At 33.1% G+C, this 9,997-nt stretch overlaps 1 long non-coding RNA gene across 1 annotated transcript; it reads right to left on the bottom strand.

Moving 5' to 3' along the window:
* Window positions 1-5,143: 5,143 nt before the first annotated feature.
* LOC110930320 lies at window positions 5,144-6,945 on the bottom strand. Its single transcript, XR_002587749.2, has 2 exons — window positions 6,423-6,945; window positions 5,144-5,423 (listed from the first exon to the last, which is right to left on the bottom strand). It is a non-coding gene; the product is annotated as an uncharacterized LOC110930320 (long non-coding RNA).
* Between the last annotated feature and the right edge of the window lie 3,052 nt (window positions 6,946-9,997).

The raw sequence follows: 9,997 nt of genomic DNA, 5'->3' as shown, positions 1-9,997 counted from the left end.
CTAAATGGATATTATTAAAGTATATATCGACAAGCACCAACGTGTTACATTAACGTCCGCACCACTTGTCACTTTAATATGTGGACAAAATCATAAAAATGACGTTGGGTAAAATCGTAATTTGAAAGAAAAAGAAAATAAACAATGAATGGAATAAAAAAAACAAAGTATATATCGACAAGCCATATATCGACAAAGTTTTGAGGTTAACTAAATAAATGGAAATTATTAAAGAGTACATATATCGACAAGCACCAGCACGTTCCACTAACCCCACCTCATAGACTTTTTGGTATGTTGAATATAATTCTTAGTATCCATAAAAAAGCCATATAATAACTTTTAGAATAGATACGAACTATCATCAAATTTTATATATATTAAAAGTAAAAGTCATTAAATATTATAATAATATATATAGTTTTTAATACTTTTATTATTATTTTTTTTACTTTTTAAGTTGAATAAGCTTGTGTCAACCAATACTGGTATCGAAAATACTTGTACGGTTATCGATACATGCGGGTAAAAACCAGCACCAGTCTGGTACGGAAAACGCCAAAAGTTAGTATAAAATTGATTTTGAAAATCTTTTAGTTCGAGAAATTCGATACTACTACTCAGTACCATTTGCTCATCCCTAATCACGGGTACCGTACGTACAACAACGATATCATGCAATTTTTTTTGTTGATTTTCTTCAACTTTTAATTATTTCTTTTTTTAGTTTCAGGGTTAGGGATGAGCTCGGTGGCAACCAATACCGAATCAGTAGTGCTACTAAAAATACGAGTTACGGTACCGGTATATGAAGGTAAAAACCGGTAGCGAACCGGTACCAGGAACACCAAAAGTCGTACCGAATTGGTACTTAAGATCTTTCGGTTCGGGAAATTCAGTACCGGTAGTCAGTACCATTTGCTCATCTCTGATCACAGGTTTCATACGAATAACATCATTACCATACAACTGTTTGGTTGATTTTCTTTTGGTTATCTTTCAGTGTTTTTTTCTGTATTTTCTTTTTCATTCTTATCAGCTGTTCCGTGTGCAATACGCTCGTAATGATTTCAAAACACATGTAAACATAGACTAAACAACAAAAGACGTTCGCCGCAACGCGACAATAGTAAAAAACTAGTATCAAATAAATGTTACAATGTATGAACAGCAAAATTGTTTTCGAAAATATTAAAACCAACCATCGAAAAAACAGAAAAATAAATATAGATACATGTCCATTATAAAATTAATAATTTAAAATTTAATTATACAAAAGTTGAATCAATTGATCATGGTATATTATTAATACAGGGAAAAGATCCATTAAAAAGTAAGTTTTGCCTAACTAGTATAAGAAGGATTGTAATTATGACATGTGATACTGACTACATGTAGTGAGGGGTTTTGGGGCGTTTTTCCAAAAAAAAACACCCCTTAACGCCGCCAGACCGCCCTCTTCGGCGTTGTTTTCAAAAAATGGGGGGGGGGGGAGGCGTAGTTTAAAGAACGCTGGAACTTGGGCATTTTTCAAACATGAACGTTACCAAACGGTCAAAAACATTTAATAATTTTTTAATTCACATTTAACCTATATAAATACCCACTTTTTTTTTTATAAAACTTTCTCCACTTTTCACCCACTTTCTCTACTTTTCACCTCTTTTTTTATAAAACTTTCTCTACCCTTTCTTTTCTTTATTAAATCATGAATCCCTTTCGACCCTCATTCGGTGTGCCGTCGAGACCCGGTAACCCCAATAAATATCGGCCAAACACCGCGCAACCGCAACCAAACTTCAACCTTCAAGACATGGATCCGAATGTATTTGCGTACGCGCAACTACTAGGCATTGGGGCTCTTCACCGTGGGTAATCACCGCCAGGCAGCTATGGGGCTAAGCTAGCTTGCGGAGTTGCAATACTCCGGCGGATGGGAGGTCCGTGCAACTACCCCCCCCCCCCTACTAGGCATGAGCGGTTCTTAACCGTTATTTCAAGTTCCGCAAACCTTTCCAACCATGGGCGGTTCGCAACCGTCTACCCAAGAAACCGATCCGGAGATAGAAACGGTACCGGACACAAAACCCGAGCTCGTTGTTGAGGGATCTAAACGTGGAAAAAGGTCTCACAAAAAGAAAGAAAGATCCAACCGCTCCTCGTTGAAAAGAATCATACCTAGCTTGGACGAAAGAAGAGGAATACGCGTTGGCACGGGCGTGGGTCAATATATCGGAGGACCCCGATGTTGGTAAGTGTTTTAAAAAGTATATTAGTTTTTTTTTTACATAACTCGGTCCATCTTTTTTTGTATTTTTTTATAATATAACATTATTTTATTTGTATATTTTGAAGTAAACTATCAAACATCACCAATTTTTTGGCAAAAAAATCGTGAAACCTTCTTTAAAGCGATGGGTAACGATAAAAATCGGGACAAAGATTCTATTTCGAACAAATTGACCGATATCAACTTTAAATGTCATTAGTTTCAAAAGGTCTTCCAACGCACTCGGGACAATTGGAGAAGCGGACAAAACGATGGAAATATTTTAACAAGAGTTGGAAGAATACAATCAAACAAGAGGCAGTTTCACATATTTGAGATGTTGGGAGCTTTTACGAGGAAGTCCCAAATGGGCAAATGTACCGATGATGACGTCTAGCGGTAGACATAAATCAAAGCGTTCCAAAACATCACCGTCGGTTGACCCGGACACACCCACTTCAGATTCTCGTAACGTCGATTTAAATATTAATTTGGACGACGACGAGGATTTGGAGTTGGAACGACCGCCCGGTAGAAGAAGTGCCAAAAATAGGGAAAAAAGGCGGAGTCCTCTTCATCTAATCCCGACATAATGAAGCAAGATTTCGAAAAGGTGAACTGACGCCAACAAGACCTTCGAGATCTTAGTCATAGACGTTTACAAACCATGAAAGAAAGAAACGCCGAAAACAAAAAGTTTGTTGCGATACAAGAATCGAGACAAATGGAGAAAGATATCGAATTTTTGTCTAAACTCATCGACCATCTCACCTGCGACGCGTTGATCCTAGCGCAAATGTGTCGGCAACAAATCGGTAAAAAATTACAGACTCTAGATTATTAGTTTTTTTATTTTTTTTTTCAATTTTTTATTTTTTAGCATTGCAATTTTTATTTCTTATTTCGGTTTTTTTTTATTTTAACAATGTAATTTTTTTATTTAATGAAATTTTATTAGTTTTAATTAAAAAAAATAATAATTGTGCAATCATTGATGGGGACTGGGCATCATCCCACTACGCCTGTTTGTGAAAAACACTCTATAATGCCCCTTTGCTGATTGGGATGACACATGGTTTTATAAGTAAGAATGAGTGCATTTTAGTACTAAAACATTTTGGTCCTTATAAGTTAGAGTGTGAAGATGACATGTGACACCACTTTTGTTTACTAAGAAATACAACTTAAAAAATCCAGTACAAAAATCTAGCATAAAAAATCCAGTAAAAAAATATAACAAAGTTTACCACAAAAAATGTAGTACAATAATCCCGTAAAAAAATGTTATACAACATAGAAATACAACACATTCTCATCTTAATTATTGATTTTAAAAAATGAAAGGTTAGGTTTTTTTTTCTAATCCTACTTACACAAAATAAACTTTTTATTTGATGATACAAGAGGGAAGGTTCATTTGAGAAGAAAATTTTAAAAAAGAACAAATGGTACAATTGTAAAACATTAAATAGTTTTTCACTTATCTCATTTATTATCATCTTTGACTAATTAATTAGTCATAAAAACTATCATCCTTCACACTAATATTTTTGACTACACACATCAAAAGTTACCCTACACCTTTCGAAATTACCTTACACATGTTGAAATTTATTCTACACAACCCGTAATTTGTTACATACACATTGTAATTTATTCTACACTCTAAATTATTTTATTTTATTTTTTTGAAAAAAAAATATATATTTTAAAGATAAGTTACAAATTTTAATGTAGTTAGCTATTAAAGATAAATACTACTAATTAATAATCTTTGTAGGTTTACCATATTATCCTTATAGTAACATTAAATACTTATATTAAATGAAGTAAAATAAAATATTCTTATTGATTGAAATTTCTTTTTTTTTCTTCTTACAAAAAGTTTCTTCTCATTTGAACTATTCACTACCCTTTATATATAAGATGATGACTAATACTAACCATTGTCTTTTGTGATTTTTTTAATAGTGACCTTTAAGGGTTTATATTTTTTATTTTGTTAACTAGACTTGATTTTTATTATTTGTCACAATGGTTAAAGTATTTAAATGAGTTTAGCTTTTTATTAGTTTTTGTTTTATGTTACGATAAGGAACAGTAACCATTTGTCTTTTGTGGTTTTTTAATAGCGAACTTTATGGGTTTTTTACTTTTTAACAAAACTTTGGTTTTTTTTTATTGTTTGTCACAATAGTTAAATGAGTTTAGCTTTTTATTAGTTTATATTTTATGTTTTTTCTCGGATTTAGTCGTCGTTCGATTGATAATTAGCACAGTTTTTTATGGTCACATTTGGTTGCTCATCTTTGTTTCTGTTTGGTTGTTGTGTAGCATGATGTTAGGTGGTCACATCTGGTCCTTTAATCTTTTTAGCCTCTGACTTTCTAATATCCAATACATGTCGATATAAAATCGACTTCGTCTACGTTTTACATCACATGAGTCATTTGTTATTAGAAATTTGTGTTTTATTTTACATCTTTTCCCCATTTTTGTTGTCGTTCGATTGCTGCTTAGCATGGTTTTATGCCCCCGTTATTCAACGCTGATAGCACAATTTTATGACTCCTGCATCATAACACAGGGGCTCAAGACTAGTTGTTATATTATAATATAATATAATATAATAATTTTTTGATATATTAATATTGACAAAATTGTGACCGCTGTTTTCTTTTTGGAATATTGTTACATGGGAGGGGGGTTATTTTCAGAGTGCTAAATAGTTAGAAAACCATAATAACTAGTGTTTAACCCGCCGTTTTGCGGCGTGGTGGTGTCGTAACGAACCAAAACGATACTCAGCACAAATGAAAATCTAACCAAAATTCCAACTCCATATTGGCTCAATTAAGACCTTATATGGTGATATTTGAATAAAACATTAGTAAAATGTTACAAAACCAAATTAACGCACAAGAGAACACTATTAACCATGTGTACATTTGTGGAACCATAAATTTCACATAAAGGTTATACATTTGAGTGATTTTATACAAAATCAACACCTACGAAAGCAACTCAAAAGCACGTATTCAGAAAATCGGTACATATATTTAACACCTTAATGAAAAAAATAATGCACAACAAACTTGACCGAACCTACGAACCTTATGTTTTCTGTACTCTTAACGACATGTAAGTGGCTTGCCTACCTCAGAGAAAGAGAATTAGTGTCATTAACGATTAGGTTTGCTTGTGTTCTAAACTTCTAATAATGCTAAAGTGTCATTTGTTAAAAAGTAAATATGTATATTTAAAATTGATATTTTTAGAATTACATAAAATGCATAAAAATATTGATATTTAAATTGTCAAAACTAACTTAAAGATGTTAAGTTTCTGTGGATGTACCTGCATTATAGCTATATACTATTGTGACTGGACTAATATAGTCTTATGTTCTAATTTCATATGTCCATCATTGTAAGAATAAAAAGAGTATTCCAATGTAAGTGACTCAACTACTGTTTATTAACATACTAAGTTGCTAAAGCCCTGTGAATTTAAAGTCTAAAACCTTCTGCAGATTTTCAATTTCATTGAACATTATATGTACTCTTAGATTTTGAAGTTAAAAATAGGTCTACTTGATTTAAAAAGTCAGATTCTATAGTTATATAGCGTTTCTCAAATGTAAATATGGATATCCATTTTGTTTAGTATGTCTACAATAAGTCATAAATCAATTATGGGTTTCCAAAATACTATCTAATAGAGTACTAAACCTAATAAAAATGAAACAAAAAAATCTCAGTTTTAATGGGAAATACGGTACGATGCAATTGAAAGTAAGTATGATTACATGTTAAAACACCAAATCATACGTGATAGCAAAACTTTGGTATACTCAGATAAAAATATCAAAGATTAAAATTTCAAAATGAAAACTCCATTTTGGCATGAGTGATGTGTGCTTAGTTTGCACTTTGCCCTAAGCAACAGTAAAATAAGAATTGATAGCATACAATATACAACAAAATAAATAAAGATTACAAAACAAATAAAAACAATTTGAAGTGATTGCAAATGGAATCCCAAACAACGGATAACTTATTTAGCATAAACATGTCTTTGCAATCCCATGATGCTTCAACTCTACCTATAATGATTGCAAAATGAAATAGGCGAAATCATATTTAAACCTTACCGGAGTTCCAATCGCCATCTCGGGAGTCGGCGTCTAGGTCTTCGCGGGAACTATCGTCGCCATCGACCAACATTTGGAACCCTAGATAACCATCGCTGTTGTCAGCGTGGTTGTCTCCTTCGTCTCTGTTGCTGAATATCAAGAACACGAACTTGCCACAAAAACACCTAATCTCGTCGATCACTTTCTGTTAACTCCGATTAGAGATGATGGGTTGTTGTGGCTTAGGGTTTCTTCAATTAAACACCAACATCACCGCTTAGCTCCTCCGATTTACACCTACAACTCAAGAATCTTCGTTATTGTTGGTTACACCATAGTAGATGGCCGGCGAGACTGCCGTGAACATTGCCAGAAACCCCTCGTCTCTCCTGGTCACTCTCTCTTTATTCATTGTGCAAGAACCCCTCTTCTCTTTCTTGGTTGTCTACCCTCAGAAACTTAGGAACTTATGTGGTCACACTTGAAAACCAAAAAACTTGTGTGGCGCAAACCCCGGATGATAATTTTTTTTTTTTTGAACGGCAAATTTGGATCACTGACGGATCACTAGAGTATCATCATACCACCAGTAGAACCACCCGATCATATCCATCTCCACTAGGCAATGATGCCTGTACACCAATTCAGGAGGAAACCCAATAAATCTGGAAAAAACCCCCCTTTGTGGGAATCGAACCCATGACCTAATGGTCATAAGCCTTATCCCACCATCAAGATACCACTAGGCTATAATGCCATTGGTACCCCGGATGATAATTGATATATATAATAATTAAAGAAACAACAATTAAACTCATTTTTTAATACAACCCTCGTATTATTTAGAATAAAATATTATAAAAAGAATTCATTCTTTAAATAATTGATTTTTCCTCTCAGAATCACTCTTAATAAATATTTTCATATATGTGTAAATACTATAAATTTACACATGTATAAATGGCAAAGTTACACATTAGTTATTTAGGAAAATATGTGTGAATTTAAACGTCTAAGTTTTTGTTAAAATATTGTATTCAAAATATAATAACAAATGTATATATATAACTTTTAATTTGAATGTGTTTTTTTTTTTTTACCAAATATAGGCATTCACATTTTAAACTTACTCTATTGTTATATTATAATAAAATTATAATTCTTATATCTCTTTGGCAGATGTATAAATCCATACAATAATTATCTATATATAAATTGAAAATTTGTTATGTTATGATTTAATTTTTTACATATAATCTATCTATACTTTCTATAAAAGGAGAAATCCAAGTGACATAAGAAAAGCTGATGTGTCAGTTTGAGAGCATGTCCAACAAGGCTTTTCTTATGTCATCTGCAATGAGGTGGCAGCAATAGAGGAAGCATAGTGACATCATAATTTCAAAGATCTGCCATCCAAACCACTGCCCCGACTTTTAATTTCAAAGGTCTAGACCACATTCAATTATGAAACCACTGATGTTCATTGAAATTTCAAACGACTGATGCTCATTGAAATGGGAGGGTAATTTGAAATTTAAAAATTCATAGGGATATGTAATTTGCATTTAATGTCATCAGAGCTTCAATTCTTCTCTCCCTCAAATATAAATTTAAACCCAAATTCAAAGTCGATCATAATTTCAAAAACCCATTTCAATCTCTCTGTCTACTCTCTCTCAACTCTCTATTTCTAAAACTGTAGATATAGAGAAGAGGATGAAGACGAGAGAGGCGTTGCATTTATCATCGATTTCAATGGTAGTTTAAAAATAGATATTTTTTGATTTTTTTCCATTTATCATGAACTGAAAGTTTGTATGCTAAATGTTCTTCAGGTAGATCTTGTTGGATTTGTTATTTGGTGTTGAAGTCTTGAGTTCGTTGGTCGAGCTTCCGAATGTGATCAAGGTTATAAAATGGATCTCAACTTTATTGATGAAGAGGTAATGTCTGTGTGTGTTTAAAATAAATCATGATTCTATGAAATTTGATTGATATGTTTGTAGCTTTTGATTATGATATTTTTTGATTTTTTCTTCTTATCGTGAACTGGAAATTTGTATGCTAAATGTTCTTCAGGTAGATCTTGCTGGATTTGTTATTTGGTGTTGAAGTCCTAAGTTCGTTGGCCTAGCTTCCGAATGTGATCAAGGTTATAAAATGATTTTATGAAATTTGTTTGATATGTTTGTAGCTTTTGATTATGATATTTTTTGAATTTTTCTTTTTATCATGACAGATGAGAGTTTGTATGCTAAATGTTCTTCAGGTAGATCTTGCTGGATTTGTTATTTGGTGTTGAAGTCCTAAGTTCGTTGGCCAAGCTTCTGAATGTGATCAAGGTTATAAAATGATTTTATGAAATTTGTTTGATATGTTTGTAGCTTTTGATTTTGTCTTTGATTTGTATAGATTGTTTATTGTTTATTCAGATGCTTGCATTGGTGTATGAATGCTGCTAAAGAGGAAGCACTTATGTACCTAAGGCCTGATCAACCAAAGGAAAACCACTGCTCAGTAACAGCACTGCTCAACCAAAGCACATATTGTTATTATATTATCGTCTGTTAATCGTGGTCTATTAAAGCACTGCTCTTAAACATTCTCTGTTGAACTGCATCATCTGTTAGTACATAGGAGAGGTTCTCTTTGGCAGACCTTTTCTTGAACCGGAGCGGTATTTATTAGCAGATGTTCATCATGAGGCGTGTGTAAACAGATGTTTGAAATCCTCTGTTGAAGTGTATCACTGTTAAGTCACAGCAGATGTTAGCAATTTATACTGTGGAATGATCAGCAGATGTTATGTTTTGTAGACTGATGTCTGTCGTTAAGGACATGCAAAAACCAACTAAACCAGTAGATAGGGTAAGTCGGATATCGAACCAGAGGAGGATTGTGGAAAGTGTTGTAATGAAAAGTATTAATTAACTACTATAAAAAAAAATAAAACTTTGTTGTGAGTTGATTGATTATCTAAAATTACAAACTAAAAGTGAGGTTTAAATCAATAGAGAGAACAATGGTTCCTCCAGATTTCAGGTTTTGCAGTAACTTCAATTATGTGTTTAATCGAACACTTACATAGACATAAGTGGACTAACCTAATCAACTAATTGTGATAACCAAAGACTAAGTACTCCGGTCAATACATAACGGGAGGTTATCTAGTGGTTACCAATCACAATTACCAACCCTAATCCCATAACAAATATATCCCAATTACTAGAACTCTCGGGAACTGAATGATCAAAGACTAAGGTTAAGCAAATGCAATCGATTACAATTAATCAACTAAATCACAAGTGAAAAGCATCGAATGCTTAGATCACTGAGTCAAACGATTGTCACCAAACACATAAAATTACTTAACTTACAAAAACCCTTCATCCGAAGGAAACCACTAAAGAATTAGCCGCTCATCTCGATTGGTTGATCATCGAAAGCTTGATTCGGAGTTGAAACCGCTTGTCCGCCGTCGAAGATGTGATCCTCTAGATGTGTGTGTATAACTGCCAATAAGAAATCGCCCAAAACTCTTGTTCACGTGGACTCCCTAAATCGGCCCACTATCCTCCTCCATATGGCTG

This window comes from Helianthus annuus, chromosome 3, assembly GCF_002127325.2.
Source record: "Helianthus annuus cultivar XRQ/B chromosome 3, HanXRQr2.0-SUNRISE, whole genome shotgun sequence".
NCBI lineage: Eukaryota > Viridiplantae > Streptophyta > Magnoliopsida > Asterales > Asteraceae > Helianthus > Helianthus annuus.
The sequence above is the reverse complement of the archived record's forward strand: the minus strand, read 5'-3'. Positions and strand labels throughout refer to the sequence as shown.